Source organism: Phascolarctos cinereus, unplaced genomic scaffold (assembly GCF_003287225.1).
Source record: "Phascolarctos cinereus isolate Bilbo 61053 unplaced genomic scaffold, phaCin_HiC Scaffold_4;HRSCAF=312, whole genome shotgun sequence".
Taxonomy (NCBI): domain Eukaryota; kingdom Metazoa; phylum Chordata; class Mammalia; order Diprotodontia; family Phascolarctidae; genus Phascolarctos; species Phascolarctos cinereus.
In genome coordinates, this window is record NW_027555847.1 from 531,454,340 (window position 1) to 531,476,730 (window position 22,391).

The following is a 22,391-nucleotide window of genomic DNA, read 5'->3' on the forward strand; positions in this document are numbered from 1 at the left end:
ATATATATATATATACATACATACAGTATTGGGTACATGGACTATAATGGAATTTACTAGCTTAATTATGAATATAAAAGTTTAAATCCATCAAGTGCAAAGATTATTATTTGAAATCTGTGGTATCAATAATGAATGATGACAAATGGCTCATTTACAATAAAATTAGAATTGATAGCAATGATCCTAAAATGCATGATGTATATATAATTACTCCTAGAAATAAGATAGCTAGAGATTAGCAATTTATGCATATCCTAGGTATCCTGGTTTGGAAAAAAATTACTGGAGTTCCTAACTCCTAACAGTGAGAAATAGAAAAAAGAAAAAAAAAGGAAAGAAATAAGGCTGCTGTTCACTCCATTGCCTAGCTGAAGAACCTTCTATTCATCTCTGCCCAGAAAGAAAAAAATGTTAAATGGCCAGGTTCCCAATTTTTCTATCTTCCAAAAGAGAAAGTCAGAACAGAGAGCCAAGTTGAAACACAGATTATTCCCTCATGGACAACTGGGAGTGAAAAAAAAAAACAGGATCTGAAGAAAGAATCATAGAAGGCCTATGTGAAACCTACTCATTACTATTGGACAAATTAAATCATGCATCATCATGTTTCTTCTTGTTGGGATCCAATCTCACTATTCCAATAAGGATGAAGCAATATTGTATCTGTATCTGTATTGCATTGTATCTGTATTCCAACCTCTGTCAATGAAGGCATTGATAAACAGAATCTTACCTCATTAATGACCAAAAAGCTTCATCTTCAGTCCAGTTCACCTGACTCAGTTGGGAACATAACTTTGAATGTTAAGGCTTCCTTATTCAAAATTGAAAGTTTTCCCTTTCATCTCTTACCCTCTGGAAAATATTCCTGTCCTGGCTAGAACTAGGTTGGGAGGGGCAAGTTCTTCCATAACTTTGTCTCCTTTCAAATAGCTAGATTGCATGAGAGGTTAACCATGATATTACCAAGGATAATAGATCAGAGGAGCTGTTATTATATGGCTTTGTTTTAAGAAGAATGTAGGGTCACAAAAAGTAAAGAACAATTTCAAATATTAATCCAACTCCCTCTCCACTCCTATTCCACTTCTGAGACCAGTTCACTGTCCATCACAGAAGCCACATATACTCATGAACCCTCTGTATTGTGTATGTTCAACTGCCTATCAAAATCTCAACAACAGATATTCTTACCCACTAAGTTTTTATTGTCTAAAGTTAAATCAAATTTGGAACCATATACTGGTTAGATGGTAATGTATAAATCAACATTGTCTGTGAACTATGGGTATGCAATTAAAAACCTAAGCTTTTAAAATTATTCAAAAAGGCAAATCATGCATAGGTAGTTCAGAGAATCATAGATTGTCAGGGTTAGAATATTTGTCAGAGGCTATCTAGTGCAACCCATATTTGATCAGGAATTCCATCTTTATTTCTCTACTGAGTGTCCAGAACTGAACAGAATATTCCAGATGTAGTCTTACTAGGGTCGAGTATTGGAGGACTATTACTAGCCTCATTTTGGACACTACTTATTTTATTTTTATCTGTGATCTGCTAATACCTTTGTAGTCTAACATATCACAATATTGATTCTATGTTAAATGTGCAGTTTGTTTAAAAAACCAAGGTCCTTTTCCCAATAACTAGTGAAGTTGATTTTTTTTAAAAAGCATAGTTCTTTATAATCATCATAATTAAATTCCATGTTATTTAATTTGACCTAATGTTCTGAGGTTGTTGAAACCTCTTGGGATCCTGAGTCTGCCTTCAGGTGACTAGCTATCACTTTTCTTTTTTTATCACTCTAAGTTTCATGGCATCAGGAAAGTTGATAAACTTACTCTCCACGTCAAGTAATTGATAAATTATCCAAGTAATTGATGCAGTCATTGAATTGAACAGGACCAAGGATCCCTCAGGCACTCTGTAACGGACTTGCCTGCACGTTGGTGAATTATATGCCACATTTGTAATTTTTAAATGGATCTAATTTAAGACTTACAGAAATGTGAACTTTGCCAATAAAATCATTATTTTAAATGAAAACTTCAAATGCCTATTTTGTGAGAAAGAAATAGATTAAAATAGTCCTATTATTTTGTAAATGGAGAAGGAGATAGTAGATTAGTGATTTCAAGGAATAGTTAGAAACGAAATGATTCTGCAAAAAATCTATAACTTCCCAGTTCAATGTTCTGTGTTTTAGATTTTCTTACTGTTTAAATTTATTGGGTTGCATCCACAAAAGAGAAAAGATGAGAAAGTTATTCATAGCCAAATGAAGGAATTCAATAAATAATGTTTGATAATGATAACAGTTAGCATTTACATAGTGATTTAAGCTTTGTAAAGTGCTTTATAAACATTGTCTCATTTGCCCTAATTCAAATTGCCCTAATCTTATTAAAGATGCAGTGTATTCTTAGCAATACAAGTTTAGGAAGTAGAACTTAATTTTAATTTTTGTTACTTATTCACACAAGAACATGTAAGTTTGGTAGGATAGATTTCTCCATTTGTAGGACAGATATTTTACTAGTTATCTATAATGTTATTTATTCTTGAAAAGGAAACAAAAACAAAAATGTTTCAACTATAAAATCTATATAAATACCAAACCAATCCTTTCTTGATCTTAAACAGAAGATGAGAGCCTGTTCTCATAAAATTCAGTTAATCAGAACCTTAAAAGTCACAATATTTTTGTCTCCATATCATAATACAGAAATTAAATCTGCATTTTTAAAGCTGCAGCATGCTGATTCTCAAGGCCATACTGCTAGGAAGCAACAGATTTAGGATGAAATAAACAGATCTTCTGATTCTGTCCAATGTATCTTAATGACATTAGCCTTTTTAAAAAATTAATGGCTTCTTCATTAAGAAAGATAAATAAAATGGAGAATGTTTTTTTCTTCTCTTCCCCACAAATATCAACTTTTCAACAGAAACTTTTTGTATTTTTCTGGTCAAAGAAAATTTCTATTCTTTCTTATTTTTGACCAGATAACAACAAGAAAAACAATAATAATGACACTTTTTGTCCAGAAAATAGTAGCAACAATAATGATAATAATAGCACTTCCAACCTACTCCTATATTATGTTTTAAGGTTTACAAAGCATATTTATAAAAGCTATCTCATTTGATTCTCACAATCCTGGTGAAGTAGATTATGCAAGTAATTAGGCTAATCATATATATGAGGAAACTGTGGCATAAAGGAAATTTCCCTTAATGTAAAGGAAATTTAGAAGAGATAGATTGATGATAGTGGAGTACAAGCAAAGGACCTGCCTGAGATCTCCCCCAAACCCTTCAAAAACCTTTAAAATGATTCTAAACAAATTCTAGAGCGGCAGAACCCACAAAAACACAGAGTGAAGCAAATTTCCAGCCCAATACAATTTGGAAGGTTGGCAGAAAAGGTTTGTTGCAATAGGGTGAGAGAGGAGAACAGTCTAATACATACCGGGCCCTAGCAAACCTGGAGCAGGCCTTGGGGGGACTGGATCACTGGCAGCAGTGGCAGTTTCTAGAGCTTTCATCCCACAGATGCCAAAGACAACTTGGAAGTTTGGAAGGAAAGGTCTGCAGCACCTGGTTGATAGTGAAGCACAGTCCAGCACAGACCCAGGAAACTAGGAGCAGGTCTTGGCAGTGATTGAATCAGCAATGGGAGCTACAGCAGTGGCTGCTTCTGGAGCTCTCAAGCCACAGACATTAAGGAGGTGGACCAACTGGTCAGAAGGAGATTACAGGGGTCTTTTTGCTAGCATTGAGGCAGGACTCTGTTGCTTTGCCCATACACAGATCCAGCTCCTGGGTGGCAGTCCCAGGGTGAGGAAGAGGACTAGCATGACAGAGCTTGTAGCCACAGCAGAGAGGGGACCCTACCAGGGCAGAAAAGAGTGCTTGTGGCTGCTCACAGACCACAGAACAGTCCAAAAGAGTAATAAATACCACTTCTTAGATCATACAACCTTGGAAGAACTGAAAAACTACAGGTACCTAGAAGTATCTCTGAAAATAGTTGCACAACACTTCTGAAGCTTGGGATAGTGTACCCTCCAGCCTAGAAGCAGAGCCCTACTTTAGCAAAGAGTTAAATGTCAACTAATAAGCTGGGAAAATGAGTAAATAATGGAAAAAAAACCCATCTCTGAATATTGAAAGTTACAATGGTGACAGGGAAGATCAAAACATACATTCAGAAGAAGGCAACAAAGTCAAAGCTCCCATATCCTAAGACTCCAAGAAAAATATGAATTTGGCCTCAGGCCATGGAAGGGCTCAAAAAGGATTTTGAAAATCAAGTAAGAGATGTAGAGGAAAAATTGGGAAGAGAAATGAGAGCAATGCAAGAAAACAATGAAAAACAACAGCTTGGTATAGGAGACACAAGAAAATACTGAAAACATCACCTTAAAAAACAGACTAGCCAAATGGTAAAAGAGATCCAAGAAGCTAATGAGGAAAAGAATGCAGAATTGGCCAAATGGAAAAGGAGGTATGAAAGCTCACTGAAGAAAATAATTCCTTAAAAATTATAATGAAGCAAATAGAAGCTCATGGCTTTATGAGAAATCTAGGACAATAAAACAGAACCAAAAAGAATGAAAAAAAAATAGAAGACAATATGAAATATCTTACTGGAAAAACAACTGACCTAAAAACAGATCCAAGAGACAGAATTTAAAAATCATTGGACTGCCTGAAAACTGTAATTAAAAAAGGGCCTAGACATCATCTTTCAAGAAATTACCAAATAAAACTACTCTGATATTCTAGAACCAGAGGAAAAATAGAAAATGAAAGAATACACCAATGACCTCCTGTAAGAGATCCCAAAATGAAAACTGCTGGAAATATTATAGCCAAATTCCAGAGCAGACAACATTAAGGGGAAAATATTATAAACAGCCAAAAAGAAACAATTCAAGTATGGTGGAGCCACAGTCAGGATAACACAAGATTTAGCAGCTTCTACATTAAAGGATCAGTGGGCTTTGAATGTGATATTCCAGAGGGCAAAGGAACTAGAACTGCAACCAAAAACCACCTATCCAGCAAAACTGAGTGCAATCCTTCAGGGGAAAAATGGACATTCAAGCATTCGTGATGAAAAGAGCAAAGCTGAACAGAAAATAGAAGACCAGACTTTCAAATACACGACCTAAGAGAAGCATAAAAAGGTAAACAGGAAAGCGAAATCTTAAGGGACTTAGTAAGTTTAAACTGTTTACATTTCTACATGGGAAGATAATATTTGTAACTTATAAGACCTTTCTCATTAGTAGGGTAGTTAGAAAGAGTATCTATAGACAGAAGATATAGACGTGAGTTGAATATGAAGGGAAGATATAGGCGTGAGTTGAATATGAAGGGAAGATATCGTTAAGACATGAGAGAGGAATGTACTGGGAGAAAGAGAAAGAGGTAGAATGGGGTAATTATTTCACATAAAAGATGCAAGAAGGGGAATATATATAATGGAGGGGAAGAAGGGGAGGTGAGAGGGAGTGAGTGAATCTTACTTTCATCAGAATTGACTCAGAGAAGGAATAACATACACACTCAATTAGGCATAGAAATCTATTTTACTTTACAGGAAAGTAGGAAGGGAAGGGTATAAGAGAAGGGGGTGATAAAGTGAGAGCAGATTGGGGGAGAGGGTAGTCAAAATCAAAACACTTTAAAGAAGTGACAGGGTGAAAGGAGAGAATAGAATAAATGGATGGGAGGAGATAGGATGGAGGGAAATGCAGTTAGCAATAGTAACTGAAAAAAATTTTTGATGAAAGTTTCTCTGATAAAGGCCTCATTTCTCATATAGAGAACTGAGTAAAGTTTATAAAAGAATGAGCCATTTCCCAAATGATAAATGGTCAAAAGATATGATCACTTTTCAGATGAAGTAATCAAAGCTATCTATAGCCTTATTAAAAAAAATACTCTAACTCATTACTGATTAGAGAAATGCAAATTAAAATAATTCTGAGGTACTACCTCATACCTATTAGATTGGCTAATAGGACAGAAAAGGCAAATGGCAAATGACAAATGTTGGAGGAGATGTGGGAGAAATGAGACTTTAATGCACTGTTGGTGTTGTGAACTGATTCAACCATTCTGTGGAGCAATTTGGAACTATTCCCAAAGGGCTATAAAGTCATGCATACCCTTTTACCTAGCAATACCATTACTAGGTCTGTATCCCAAAAGAGATAAAAAACAAAAAGGAAGAGGACCATATGTATAAAAATATTTATAGCAACTCTTTTCTGGGGGTAAAGAATTAGAAGGTGAAGGGATGTCCATCAATTGGGGAATGGCTGAATCAGTTGTAGTATGTGATCGTGAAGGAATACTATTGTATTATAAGAAATGATGAGCAGAAAAAAAACATGAAAGGAGTTGTATGGGCTGATGCAAAGTGAAATTTACTGTATACAAAGTAAAACAATATTGTGAAATGATCAACCATGAATGACTTAGCTATTCTCAGCAATATAATGATCCAAGATAACTCTGAAGGACTTAGGAAAATGCTATCGATCCCCAGAGAGAGAACTGATAGTGTCTGAATACAGATTGAAGCATACTTTGTTTTTTACTTTAATTTTTCTTGACTTTTTTTCTTGACTATTTTCTTTCACAACATTACTATTATGGATATGTTTTGTGTGACTGCAAATGTATAACACATATCTAGTTGCTTGCATTTCTCAATAAGGGAAGGAAGGGAGGAAGGGAAAGAATTTGGAACTCAAAATTTTAAAAACATGTTAAAAATGTTTTTACATGTAACTGGGGAAAAATAAAATACAAATAAAGAAAAAAAGAACAAAATCAGTAAAGGTTAATGGATAATCTCATACCACTGATTGTGATGGACTGTTTGTAGTTCATTTGCAAACCTAGCCCAATATGGAGACTTCTGATGACTAGGTTAGCCATTAGGGATGCATTATTTGCTGATGACAACCCATTAAACAGAGAAACATACAAAATAGCACCCAGTCCTATGAGGTATAGTTATTTCTGCAGGATTTATGACAGATGGGGAAAAAAAAGAGGGAACAAGGAAGGAAGGAACAATCATTACTAAGCACTTAAAATGTGCTTGGTGGTATGCTAAACACTTTGCAAGTATTATCTAATTTGAACCTCACAACAAACCTGGGAGATAGGTATTATTTTTATCCCCATTTTATAGTTGAGAAAATTAAGACAGAGGTTAAATGATCTGCCTTAGTAGGTCACATAGCTAGTAAGTATGATCCTGTGACAGGATTTGAATACAGATCTTTTTGACTCCATGCCCAGTGCTCTATCCACTGTACAACTTAGAAGACAGAATTTACCAAGAAAAATAAAATTTATGGAGCATTTATAAGCATTTAATACTAATATTCTTCAAGTGAACCTAAACATATGAAATCATGAAAAACTAGTATCTGAAGAAAGAAAATTACAAGAAAGTCAAAAGATGATAAAGAAAAACATTGGGGTTTAAATACACCACAGCATTATTAGGAAAGAATTATATGGGAGAAATAGCATAAAGAATATCTTTAGAGATATATGGCAAGAACAGGAGGTAGGCTCTGTGTTCAGTTGACACTCAAGCAATTTCAGGTGAATTGAGAAAAGCTTGTCTTTCATAGTCTTCAGATAAAGAGTAAGGACATGAACAAGAAATGACATGTAGGCAGTGAAAGCTGAGAGAATGACCTCTGATGAGCTAGACAATGCAGGTTAATTCTTTTATAATTCCGGAGGAAACAAGAAGGGAACAAGTATTTATTTAGTGCTTACTATATGCCAGGTACTATGTTAAGTGTTTTCCAAATACTATCTCATTTGATTCTCACAACAATCATGCAAGGTAGGATTATTATCCTTATTTTGCAATTGAGGATAATGAGGCAGACAGAGGTTAAGTAATTTGCCTAGAGACACACAGGTAGTAAGTGTCTGCCGTTGGATTTAAACTCAAGTTTTCCTGACTTCAGACCCCAGTGCTTTATCCATTGTACTGCCCACCTACCTCTAGCTGCCATTTGGGCCCTCGGTACCTCTCGATTAGACTATTACAATGGCCTTCTAATTGGCCTTCCTGATTCCTGTTCTTCCTGGATTCCTGGTTCAATTAGTTTTCAGCATATAGTTAAATAAAACATAAACTTGTCAGACCCAAAATCTAAATCAGTATAAAAAGGAAAAAAATAGCAGAAGATATGGCATGCAATGACAATATATCTTTTCTTTTTTTCGATGACAATATTTTTCTTCAATTGTTTTCAGTCATATATAATTCTTCATAATCCCATTTGGGGTTTTCTTGGCAAAAGATACTGGAGTGGTTTGCCATTTCCTTTCCCAGCTCATTTTACAGATGAGGAAACTGAGGCAAACAGAATTAAGTAACTTTTCCACTTAGACAGCTGATAAATATCTGAGGACAGATTTGAACTCAGGAAGATGAATTTTCCTAAATCCAGGTCTGACACTATCCACTATGCCACTTAGCTGCCCCCAAATAGTTTTAGAATAACCTATTTAAATAAGTTCTAGATGCCAAAATGTGAAGTAGATAATGAACTGGATGTAAACATGAACCATGATCACCTCTTACAGAAGTTTAACCCAAAATCTAAATCAGTGTAAAAAGGAAAAAAAATAGTAGCAGAAGATGTGGCATGCAAAGACAACATTTTTTTTTTTCGGTTGTTTTCATCCTAATGAGGATGTCAAAAATGGCTAAATTTTTTTCTGTAAGCAATCTTTCTCTGAGGCAATGAGTTATGGAATCCAAGGAAAAAAATGATTCAGAATACAAAATCTAAATCTAGTCAAGATGGAGGATGATTATGAGTAGTATCATCTTTTAAAACAGAAAGAAATAATGTAAGGGAAAATGAGGTTTCAGAAAGCATGGTGTGAAATTGAAATAAAGCTATCACAAGAATTTTTAAGGCAGACACTGGAAGGAGAGCAACAAATAGAGGAATAATGGGAAAAATCAGTTAAAATTTCTATCACAAACTATTTTTTGCTTCCATGACAGTGAAGTCACCATGTTTAGATTTTAATATCACAGTCCTTAGTGTACTTCATAGGGAGGTAGAAACTACTTATAAGAAAAAAGAAGACACAGAACCATACCAAATATACATAGAAGAAGCACTTTCTAAAGGCAAAATAATTTTGAAGGCATTAACTCTCAAGATACCTGAAATGGTGGAAGGTACCAAACAAATGGGGAAAAATTATAGTTGTTCCTATTGGAAAAAAAAAAGGTGACTGAAAGTACATTTAAAAAAAACCCCACCAATCTATATGCTTGTTTTCTCATTTCTTAAAAAATCTTTATAAGATAATTTACATACGTATGGAGGACATCTGTGATGAAAATTTAAGGGAATATGAAACCTTCCATCACAAAAAACAGTCTAGAGCAAACCCCATCTTTACAGCCACATACATCTAAGGCATAGAGCATATATGACTTTACTGTGTTTTTATATTTAACTACATGTTTGTAGGTATGTATGTGTGTGTATATATATGTATATATATATGTATATATATACATATATACATGTATATATATGTATATATATACGTATATATATACATATATATACACACACACACACACACACACATATACACAGACATACACAGACATCCATATATTTATATGTCAACACATACATACATAAGAACATTTGATTTGGTACCAAAATCTGTCTCAAAAGTTCTCTTTCAACTATTTTTATTCTATGTATATGATAAGATCACAAATGACTCCTCAACAGATGTGAAAACACATTCAACTTTTTAAAAACAGTCTTTGTTTTTTAATATCAAGTGAAGAATAAAATGGGTATGTATGCTCATCAAAGGCATTTGGTATTGACATGAAGGTTGGCCTATAACATGTCCTAATGTAAGTGGGATTATTCATGGTTCCATATCAGCTTCTAAGTAGAATCTAGCTGAGTGCTGTATGATTTCTTCATGGCTCTGTGCCCTTATGAATGGATAAAGACATAGATGTTATCCTTAAAAAATTTACAGATGATGAGATGGTAGAAAGGATAGTCAATATATTGGATGACAATCAGGATTCAAAGCAATGTTAACAAGCTGGAATATTATACTGGAGCTAATAAAATTAAATCCAATAATGACCAATATGTCACATTCAGGTTCAAGAACTTAATTGTCACAAGTGTAAGAATGGGGTGGGGGGAGGGTACAGAGAATAGTTAGCCAGTATTTTGTTGGAAAAATATCTAGAGTTTTTAGTGGAATATAAACTCAATATGAGTCAACAGTGTGGTATGGTAGCCCAAAACACTAATGAGAGCTTGGGCTGCATTAAGAATTCAAACCTCTCCCTTTTTTAAGATTAATTCTGTCTTATAGATATCCTAATATGTCTGAAACAGAACCCATTATCCCCTCCCCCCCCAATTCTCTCCCTATTCCAAACTTCCCTATTATGTCAAAGGGTACCTCAAGCCTTACTGTTACTGAAGTTCATAAACATATCTATGATTTTTTGTTCTTTTTCATTGTATATGTCCATTGTGTGTCGAATCTTGTCATTTATTTCTCCACATATCCATCTTTTCACACACACAAACACTGCTTGTTCAGCATTTTATTATCCTTTATGTGGACATCTACAATAACCTTTTAATTGCAATCTGCACTTGCAATCTATCCTCCACATAGAGGCCAAAGTGATTTTCCTAATCTACAGGCCTGACATGTTTCCCACCTATTCAATAAACTTCAGGGACTCCATATTACCTCTAGGATATAAACTCCTCCTCCTAAAATATGTAAAGCCCTTCATGACCCAACTCCTGTTTAACTTTCTAACCTCCTGACACATCGCACCTCTCTAAGTATTCTTTGGTTCAGCCATATTGGCCTATGTGCTGTTCTTACAACACTCAATGACCCTTCTCTGTGCCTTTGGCTGGCAGGCAGGCGGGCAAGCAACAAACATTTATTAAGCACTTACAATGTTCTAGGCACTTTACTAAGTTCTGGGAATAGAAGTACAGAAAAAAGAAATATGTTCCCCTCAAGGAGGTTAATGGGGGAAGGTAATACATAAAAAGGAGCTAAAAAGTTAGGGAGAAGGAAAGAAAATACTCATGTGGGAGGCTAGTTTGCAAAGTCTTGAGAGTCAAAAGCATAGCCAGGAGGGAAAATCAGCACAGCTTCTTGGGCCTCTCTACAAAATAAGAAAGAAATTTACCAAAAGGAAAAGGGAGTTGGCATGGTGGAGGAATGTTCTGATATGAGAAGGCCCCAGATATTAAAAAAAGTTCTGGAGACAGATGGCAGCTGAGTAACAGTGAAAAAGGCTGGAGAATCAGAAGCACAGCACTAACTGTCACCTATGCCTACAATGCTCTTCCCTTCCCCTCCATTTATTAGAATCCTTGGCTTCCATCTAACTCAGCTCGAAAACCACCTTCTATAGCCTTCTGTACCCTTTCTTGATTGTCTCAGCTTCTAGTGCCTTTCCCCACATAACAGTAACTAACTTTAGTTCCCGCTGCCTGGAGGCCGGATGTGTTACATTTCAACCCTTTCCCAAGGTTGTTCTGTACCTCTAAGGGATTAGGGCATCTCTTATTGCTGCCCTTGGCTCAAGCCTCCTGATGGTGTTCCCCAAGTTATATTTAAGCACTTCGCAGTCAGATTAGCTTCTACAAATGAATATTTAGTTCAAAGGTATAACAAGAGCAAGCTTAAAACTTTTCACCCAATATTTTAGGAGAAAATTCCTCCCTATATGACTTCAATTTCTTGTAGTGGGTGAGGAATTACATTCACAGCTTAACTCAGTTGCTGTATAGCATCAGTAACATCAAATTCCAAATCCAAAGTTCCTCCCAGACTTGCATCCTAGGACCCTGGCTTCTCAGGTCTTCTTTTTGGAGCTTGTTGCAACATCCATCTGGCCTGGAATCCTGGCCTTCATGGATTAAGCTCCTGGATCCAGTACTCTATTCACTTCACCTAGAACTGAAAAGGACAAACAAAACAAGAACAAGATTCCAAGCTCATTTATCAGGGCCATGGGGAAGAGGTAGATGGCTCTCAGGCCCTTCACATTTACTATGTGGTACTCATTTTGCAGCTGCTGTGAGTTAATAATTTCTTCATGGTAAGATGCTGCAGGAAGAGAGAGCAACTATGCCTTAGGTAGATTTAAAGACTCAGGCAGTTCCAGCTGCACAGGTAATGAAAATACACTGCTCCCAACCTCATGGTAGGTCAACATAGAATGTCCACATGTGCACCAGATCTCCTCTCACAGAAGCAGGTTCCTGGTGTATCCTATGTAGGTGCCTCCATTTTAAGTAGTCTGTGTAAGGGCCAAACTTCTGTTATAGCCATAAGGTTACCTCTTATCTACTATTTATTTATGTGCTGTCTTCCCTATAAAGATGTAAACACCTTGATGGCAAGGACTATTTTTTTTTCTTTGATTTGATTTGAACTCGTCTTCCTGATGTTAGGCCTAGTTTCACCTAGCTGTCTATAGATACCATGCCCCATTATAGCATTTAAAGCAATCCCAAAGTGTACTGCCTGGGTAGCAGTGGGCTCTCCCTCTCTGGAGGTCTTCAAGTAAATGCTTGAACTCTTGACTCTTTTTTCAGTTCTGAATTAGACTGGTTGGCAGTGAATGTTATAAATGCTCTCATCATGAGAGACTTTCCTTTAACTTGTTCATTTCAGAAAATGTTTTGCAATGCAATCTGAAAAATGAGGGACCCTGAAGTAATAAATGAATAGTTTTCAAATGAGAGATGAAATTTCCCCTACATCTGACATTCTGTGTTTCATTTTAGTGTTACAGGAATACTCAATAGCCATTGCTCAAATGGAATTGTTATCTCATCGATTTTCATGTTTCCTCCAATGATGCAAATTGATATTCATCCATACCTGAGTATCCTAGGAGATGGTTCTTTTTCATGTCCTTTATTAGTTTGTGACCAGGTGTCTACCCATCATACTGTAGGCCTTTCTGACTTCATGAGGATGACAGTAGATCACTAGACTTGTTCCCCCTGTCATCTATCGCCCTCAGCACCTGAATAGGCTATTTTATCTTTCCTATATTTCCATATGGAAATATTTACCCTTGCTTCTTCTTTGAAATTCCTTATTTATTATATGTTGCGGTCTGCTTATACTCATTATGCAGCTCTCCACTGCTTTCTGTATGATATCTTTTTCCATTTCTTTGTAGACAATTATATTGACCCGTGAATTATTAGAGACAAATGATAATTTTGATTTAGATTCATTTTGTGGCAGCAATAGTAATGTATATGTACTTCTACTGACACTGGACTGACACTGGTCATTTATGAAGTGCCTATTATGTGCCAGGCATTGTGCTAAATGCTGGTCTTGTATGTGGATGAAACATATGTGCCAACTAATTCTGTATGGAATGCTTTTAATGGTTTTGCTACTGACAGGTTGCCATGGGAGGGGTAACACTACAAGATTCCTTTACCCTTGGTGGCTACACCTCAGATAAAATTATTCCTTTGCCAGGTATCCCAGATGCATAAATTGCTAGCTATACTTCTAGTGTTAGATATGTAGGTCAAGGTGAGCTATAGAATCCTGAAAAAAAATTTATTCCTTTGGAGTGGATGCTAAAATTGTGTTCCTTTTGAGTTCCCACAGCTATATGCAACAGTGATTTGTAGGATAGACTTTGCCCAGAATAGTGTTGTAGCAATAAATGGACTGTCATGTTAACGGTTTGCACATCTCTTACCTATTTTACTACTATCCATTTCAAGCTGTTCCTCTGTTTATCTTATTTTAAATATCATGGAAATCCTACTACGTACCAGGGTAGGGAACCTGACAGGAGGATCACAAACAGAAACATCTAAAATTATTTTAGTTATGATGGTGCAGTAGTGTTAGGCATTTCCCTCAAGAAGCGGGATAATTCCTATTCAATATGTTGGAGCTATTATTTCTGTTATCATTATTCTAGTACCTTGGAATTCCTGCTGTCTCAATATACATGTTAGAAAAAGAACAAGGGAGTTCAAAATCTTGGATCCTAATCCTTACTCCAGCCATGGCAAACTGCAAGACCTCAAATGAGTCACTTAACTTTTCTCTGACAAAATTTTCCTTTCTGAAAAATAGGGTGGAAGGGGAAGAAGAGATAACAACATTGTACCTGACTCCTATCTAATCCTGTGGGGGCTGTAGGGAGAAATGAGAAAGTATACTTTAAGTGCTTTCATCAACATGGAAAGAAGGTTTTATGCACACACAAGGTTTAGCTATTTAAAAAAAATCATTATTGTTAAGAAACAGAATATGTTAGCCCCCAAAAGAATTGATACTATGTATGATATGTAGATGAAAACTATTGTATGCTGCCTATTCATCATTCTATATGATTCCTTTATTGTTAAGCTGAAGCTATTGTTGGATTTTTATTAAACTCAGAGCTTCATTGGATTTCATTTAGGAATTTCATTTTCATAATGGAAGTATTTTGCACATTTGAAGACTGTTCATTTATTACTTCAGGGTCCCTCATTTTTCAGATTTCATTGAAAAACACTTTCTGAAATGAACAAGTTACAGGAAAGTCTCTCATGATAAGAGCAGTTATAAATAATCTAACTTTTTACAAACTGAGTAAACTTTACATGGTGTTCCATTATAAAGTTGGCAATGGGGTTGCATTCTCATTCTTCAGATCACTTCTTTATTCTTATTTTCTACATATTCCAGGATGATGGAAATTCAACATATTGACTATGATACATAGAGTGGAATCTATGTTAGAGTCAAGATATACAAAACACAATGTTAGAATGATTTTAAAATATTTTGCTGAATTTGCATGAATTTTCTTATTTTTGCATTATTGCCAAATGATAACATGTTGCAGTATTTTTGCTATTCCGTGTTTTATTTATTCTTCAGCAGGAGATACTGAAGTCCTTTAATTTGTTGGTGTTATACATGAATTAGTATCTCTTTGTGGATTTTTTTTTCACTAGAAATTAGTCTATTTTCATGAAAACATTGGATATCCCTCCTATAGTCTTCTACTTTCATCATGTAACAAAGTTATTTCAGATAAAATGTTTATTGTCCCATAAAACTTAAATTGTAATCAATATAGAAACATTGGCATCTCCATTTCTTACACCTTTCTCATACACACTAAATTAGAAACAGTATCATGGGATAGAAAGGGCAGTTGACTTAGAGGCAAGAGACTCAGGTTGTAGTCATGGCTCTGCCTCTAACTTGATGTGTGATCAAAGGAGCAAGTCACTTCACCCCTCTGGGCCTCTCTTACCTCATCTATAAAACGAGTTTGCTGGCTTAGTTAATCTCTAATGCCCCTTCTAGCTTTTGATTTTGTGTATCTATGAGTGAATGATCTCTAAGATCCCTTCTAAATTTTTGGTCCTGGATTCCTATGGCTGAGTGATTCCGATAGTCCCCTCTAACTTCAGAATTCCAAATTCTAAATTTTGAAAAGAAAAATTGAGTTATTCTGTTTATTTATTTATATTGTTACAGTATCTCCTGTGTCTTCCACTTACCACTTCTTTTTTATAGATCTTTTCCATGGTTAAATCCAAACACTCAGCCTGGAGCCCAGAACATTTTGGTCAGACATAAAGAATTAAGCACTATAGCTCTGGGTAACATTTTTACCTCAATTGCACCAGTGGGAATTTCTGCATAGACTCCTGTTTGGGCCAGCTGTAAAAGGGAGTACTAAATTGGAAACCATAAAAATGTATGCTTAAAGCCAAGAATGAAAACATTGTTTTGAACCTTAAATATTTAAGAATTCTCTGAATTTATCATGCCTTTGGGTCCTTGCTAGCTTTGTTCAGCCTGATTTTATATGTGATAATGCTATTCTTGGTGGTAGACACTAAGTGATAAGGCCTTTTGATGAAGGTTCATGAATCTGCAGGATGGAAGCCCTTAGGGGGTCACCAAAAGAAAAAGAGTCCTTTAAATGTCAACAAAAATGAAAGGACACAGTCATTTTCTATTGGTGTCACTTTCTAACTGCACTTGGGGAAAAGTTTATTTTTCAATAAACAACATCTATTTCTAAGTCCCTCAAATAATTCTTTACGAATGAATGAATTCTCCTGCAGAATAGTATTCATGTTTATACATATTTATAAATGCAATCCTAGATTATAATGCCAGAAACAGATGCAGAAATGGTTGAAATATAGGTAGCTTCAGAAAATATGTTGGGGATACAAGTAGAAAACTTTTTTTTTTTCAAAACATATTCCTAAGTCAAATCATGCAGTAGTCAGGGGATTTCTTTTTAGTGTTAGAAATGAACAAATAATACCAACCCCAAGTCAAAATACAAATAAATTAAAAAAAATCACAAAATACACCTGATACTGAAAATCACTTCTGAAAACTTCAGTTTGCAAATTTTAAGAAAAAAAATAACTCTATTGCTATGCAGTCAGATTGTATCTGTGGTTTCAATTTTATGTGTTTTGAAAATATGATAATAAAATATAAATGTTTTATTGATGAAGAAATTTGTTCATTCAATAAGTAATTATTGAGCTACTACTACAGTGTATGGATGAATGAATACATGAATGAATGAAAATGCTAATCACCAGGGATACACATAGAAAAGTACTACAGTTTCTGCTCTCAAGGAGTTCACATGCTCCTGGGTGAGACCGCAGAAATGGGTGGTTTCAGCTATAAGTTAGATGGAGATCTGTGACCCTTAGGGTGAAGCAAAAAAGCAGATGGTAATATGTCTTCCTTAATGACATTTCCACTGATAAAATCACCTCTTATGTTGAACCATTTGACTGTGCCAAGGTCTTTGGTTGCAAGAACTTTCTTTCATAGGTCATCAGGAGCTGTAACTGCTAAACAGGAAGGAGATACAGTGTCCCTAGAAGCAGGTGTTAGGTTGAATCTCTCCAGGGCTTGTTTCCCAGGATAATTGCTTTAAGAGATGAGTTGGAAGCAGCATTGATGATCTGGGAGGTGGGAGACTTTTGCTTTCTCAAAGCTTTTGGACCTTCTGATCAGTCTTCTATTCATGAGCAAGGCAACTCAGAATTGTTGGAGCAGGAAGACACCCTGAAGAGGGGATGGAAGGCAGCATATGCCAAGCAAGTTGAATCATCATTACCACCACCACCACCACCACCACCTTAACCATCATTTTCCCTCAGACACTGATAGAGACATCCTAGGACCCAGAGTCTTGGATTCTCGTGGATAGAAGTGTCCTCCAATCTGCCAAATTTGCCCTCAGCCCAGCCACTGAAGCCATCATTGAAGGGAGACATCCTTGTACAGAATTTTCCTCATCATCACTGGCAACAAATGCTAACCTGTCACTAATAGGCAGATGAGCACATAAGCCCTAGGAGGGGCAACAGCCCTCATAACACTGGTCCTGCTTCCAGACTAGTCCTCACAGTCATCATCCAGGGAAGTAACACCTATGAAGAATGGGCCAGCCATCTCTACTGATTGCCAATCAACTGCCATTTACAGGCCAGGGGGATCAGCCTAACTGAAGTAATAGGGAACTTAAAAAGAGGGCTAGGAGATAGTGTATGTCAGGCAAGTTGAACCACCACCACCACCACCACCTTGACTACTATCCTACTTCAGATCCTGATGGAGACAGCTCAGGACTCTGAACTCAAGTGCCTAGCAATGCTTCTATCCCAGTGCACATAGTCATCATCTTGGGAATCAACTCTTATGGATATGCAGCCTGGCAACTGCTCTTACTTACCATAGCATATATTGAGGACAAAAGAAAGTTCTCACCACCAAAGTCCTTGATTTTCAAATTATTCAGCATCAGAAACAGATGATTGTATTAGTGAAAATGATGTTCAAGAGGCATTATCATTTGCTTTGCTACTGTATAGTAAGAACCATGACACTTTGGAATATGAATTGTAGCTGAAAACTTCCATGTATGTTGTCTTTCTCATTAGAATGTGACTTGCAAATAGGGACTTTCTTACTTTTCTGTTTGTAACCCTAGCACTTAGTCCTTTGATGTACTAATGAGGGAATTAAAACTCAGAAAGTGGTAGTGGGATTTGAGTGAGCCACACTGCCTTCATCTTGTGACTCAATTTTGGAGCTTACTCACTTTCTTTTCTATTCAGTTATAGGTCTAGTCCAATTTCTGTCTTGTGAGAAAACTTTATTCAACTATGGAAATTGTGAGAAAACTTTATTGCATGTTTGAAGCGAACCCTGTGTAGGGAAGCTGATTACCTCTACCTGATGCTTTCAGACCCTTAGCTAAGGTTATGCTGATCAGCAACCCTGTCAGATTTGAAGATTGATAAAAAAAAGTTTTTTTTCACAATTATACATCTCAATCAACTGGTATGTCTTATCTGAAAACTGGCCCCATACTGGTTAATCAGTTATTGTTTATATGTTCCTTTGATTGAATATAGACACCTGAAGGGAGTGGGGCACCTTTTTTTTTATTCCAGGGAATTGAACCAGTTTGCTCTCTCCCTCCCAACTTAGGAAGTCCCTAATCTTTTCTCTAATTAGAAATCAGATTAGCTAATTTTGTATCCTGGTTTATACCCTGTTAATTGTTTTCTTTTAATTAATTGATCTTTTTTGATTATTTTTAGTGCATAAAGATCTGGCTCCCCCTGTATTCAGGGTCTAGTGTCAAAGCTGAAAAAGGCCTGGTTCAGATTTGTTATACTATTGGCATGCATTGCTTAATAAATCAATATGCTCAGAAGCTCAAACCTTTGTTTTCCTGAGTCTTTCATCTTTCACCCTCCACACTTAGTACTTAATAAATGCTTATTACAGTCATTCATCATTGGAGAATAGTCATCTTTTGGAGCTGATGGTGGTAAAGAAGACGAGCCTTTATTTCAGAGTGATTCTTCCTTTAATAGTAGCTGCAGGGTCAAGGATAGAAGAAGGGGAAACTGTATTCCTTACCCTCCTCTCCCTCCTCCCTCCTCCCCCCCATTTCCACTGAGATCTCAGGAAAGGAAGTAGTCAAATTGGTGGCAGTGCTTTGACTGAATAGACACATGCTCCCTCTTTAGGACACCTTGCTGCTTCAGCTAAGTTGGCTTGCTTAAAATAAAGGGAATGTAATGGATGACCCAAGGGATACCAAGATGTGCATTGTAAAATTCCTACCTTCAACCATCTTACATTCCAATAAGGGAGGATGCAAGATTTGTACACAAATAAGTCCACTAGATGTCTTATGATCATTATAAATTGCTATAGGATTTAAAAGGAGAGGTGAAATCTTTTTTGACTGGCTGAGACAATCAAAGATAACTTCATGGAGGAGCTGACATCTTTGTAGGCAAAGAATGTGAGAGCATGAACATAGTCCAGATAGTGAAAAAGAATAAAACTGTTGAAGTGGGAGATGCCATGCATTACCTAGAAAATGGCATTTGGCACAAGCTGACGAAAATTTATTCAAGGGAGTGATGGATGACAAGCCCAGAAAAGTAGGTTGAAACATGGTTATTCAAAGGCCTTGAATTCTAGGCTAAGGAATTTGAACTCGATATGATAGCCATTGAAGTATTTATGACAAGGAAATGAATGATACAATATAGTAGTAATGTGCAAGCTAGATCTAGAGAAGGAGAGCTTAGAGTCAGAGAGACCAAGGACAAGGCTATTGTAATAGTGTTAAGTCCCAAGAAATAAAACCTAGAACTAAGGAAACCCATTGTTGTCATTATTTTCCTGGCAGTTACAAAGTTTTTTGATATAAATTTTCAGTTATTTTCTGTGTTTTACTGATGTTTACTACCTTCTCTGCAGATGTGGTTAATGTATGTGAATGAAAAAGGTGCCATTCACATTTTAGGATCTATCATATATATTTACCATGTAGTAAGTAGTGGAATACACATGGCACAGACAAAGCATTATCCTTTTAAGAGATATTATTTGGAAGAATTCTATAGCAGTAAGGCATGAATCGAGAAAACTCTATATAACTACCTCAGGCAGGGGTACCGTCAATTCAAAGACATGGAATTGGGATATAGAGAATTGTGTTTGAGGAACAGGATGTATGATGTCAGTATAGCTGTAGCTTAGAGTGTGGGGAGTCCTGGATGGGAGTAAAACACAGAAGACTGGGATAGTAGGGTAGAGCCAGGTTGAGAATGTCATTAAATGAGTCAGTGGGTTAGTTAATAAACATTAAGTACCACCATGTGTCAGGCACTATGGCAAGTATTTGGGATACAAAAAGGAGTAGAAGCCAGTTCTTGCCCTCAAGGAACTCATAATTTAAATGCCAAACATGGGACTTTATATTTGATCCTGGAGTTAATAGGGAGCTGCTGGAGTTTATTGAATAGGTGGTAAATTAGTCTGACATGTGCTCTATGAAAATTGCTTTTGCAGCTTAGTGGAGGTTAAGATTGGAATGGGGAGACACTTGAGGCAAATGAAAAGAAGGCTATTGAAATAGTCCAGATAATGAGAGCCTGAGCTGCAGTGGTGGCTGAGTGAGTGAAGAGAAGGGACATAAACAAAGATACATTGTGAAAATAGAGGTGATAACATTTTGTACTAGCTCTTAGGTTAGCTATGTGGGGTTAGAGAATGTAAGGAATCAGAGATGACACTGAGGTTGTGAGCTTGGGTGACTAGGTGGATGGCATTGCTTTCAATAGTAAGAGGAAATTTGGAATATAGGAAGATTTGGTTATAAAAATGAGTTTTATTTTGGACACGTTGAGTTTGAAATGACCAGAGGGCAGTTGGAGATGGACTGGGGCTTAGGAAACTAATTTCCCCAAGATTGCATTGTCTATTCCCCTAATTTTGTAGAAGAAATAAATTGGGGAAAAGGAAAAATGACTAGACCAAAGCAGGAAGAGAATAATTGAGGAAGATTTACCATGCTGTACCTTACGCTTTTCCTCCTCCCCATAAATCAGGGAAATAACTAGCAAATGGGTCCTGGGATGTGTAAAATACTAAAGAATTTGATAGAGATAAAGGGGAAAAGGACAAAAAAGAATGAGGAGGATGAAGGAAAAGAAAAGAGTAGGTCCTGTTGTTTCATCTATTTTGTCATTTTTAAGGGCTGTAGAAGGAGAAGCAGAGGGAAGAAAGGCAATATTAAGAACAAAACAAAATAAAACTATGAAGCTTTCATGAGAAGAGGGCAGCAGAAAAACCCCCTTAAGGGAAGATTTGTTATAATGATCTACTTCACAAGAGATGAAAGTGCACTCAGAAAGAGATTATGTGATGGGGGCTCTAATTATTAATGAAATTTGGATGAACCTATGGGACATATTTGTAAAATTTTAAACCTGGGAAGTAAAGAGTTTAAGGTAATCTTCAGATCATCAGAGAATCTAGACTGATTTTGAACATACCAGGAGAAAAAGAAACAGCAATGCATTAAGAACTTTGGGGTGATTCCACTGAGCAGACCAGAGCTAAAGACTGTTTTTTCTCTTCAGGGTAGAAAATCATGGATCAAAGAGATCCTGTGATCTTGTTTAAAAGATTCTTTGATGTATTAACAGTTTCAATGAAAATGGCAGAGAGGGTTTTTAGCGTTTGAATCGAATGAAACAAATATGAAAAAGAAATATAGCAAGGAGAGGATTGGGTTAATCACCTGCCAGGTACTTTTATTTTTTCTTAAAAGGGATAAATAAGGATTATAAGTGGCAAGAAAGAAATAAAGGTAAAATCATGTACCTCAAGAAATTAGCTCACTGTAATTTGCAATAAAAAGTGTTCTATATCTGCAGAAAAAGAACTTTTTTCTTTTATAAAAAGGAGATGTATAAACTATGTGGGGAAAAAGGGTACATTTATAGAAACAGAATAATTATGTATCAATAAGAGGCTCTATGCAAGATCTACCGAATTAAAAGGGAGAAAGTAACAATAGAATTGACAACATTTGCCCAAGTGAGTTAAGACACATGTCCTGGGAATATTAAAAACTGAGTACTAGTTGCAAATTCCTGACAGATATTGATCTTTAAGATTTTGAGAATAAAAAAAAAGTTTCTGAAATCATCAATTCTGTGTTTTTCATAACATTTTATATGCTTTTAAGTAATGAGTGAACATCATAAATTGTAAATCATTTTTTCTGTAATATGGTTATGTTAAATGTTTCAAAGGTTTTCTGTTTAAAAAAGTAATGAATACTTGGCTTATGAATCATTATACTGTGACAATGGTTTAAAACATATGACAATGAGCTAATATTTTTTATCTTAAAATACTTC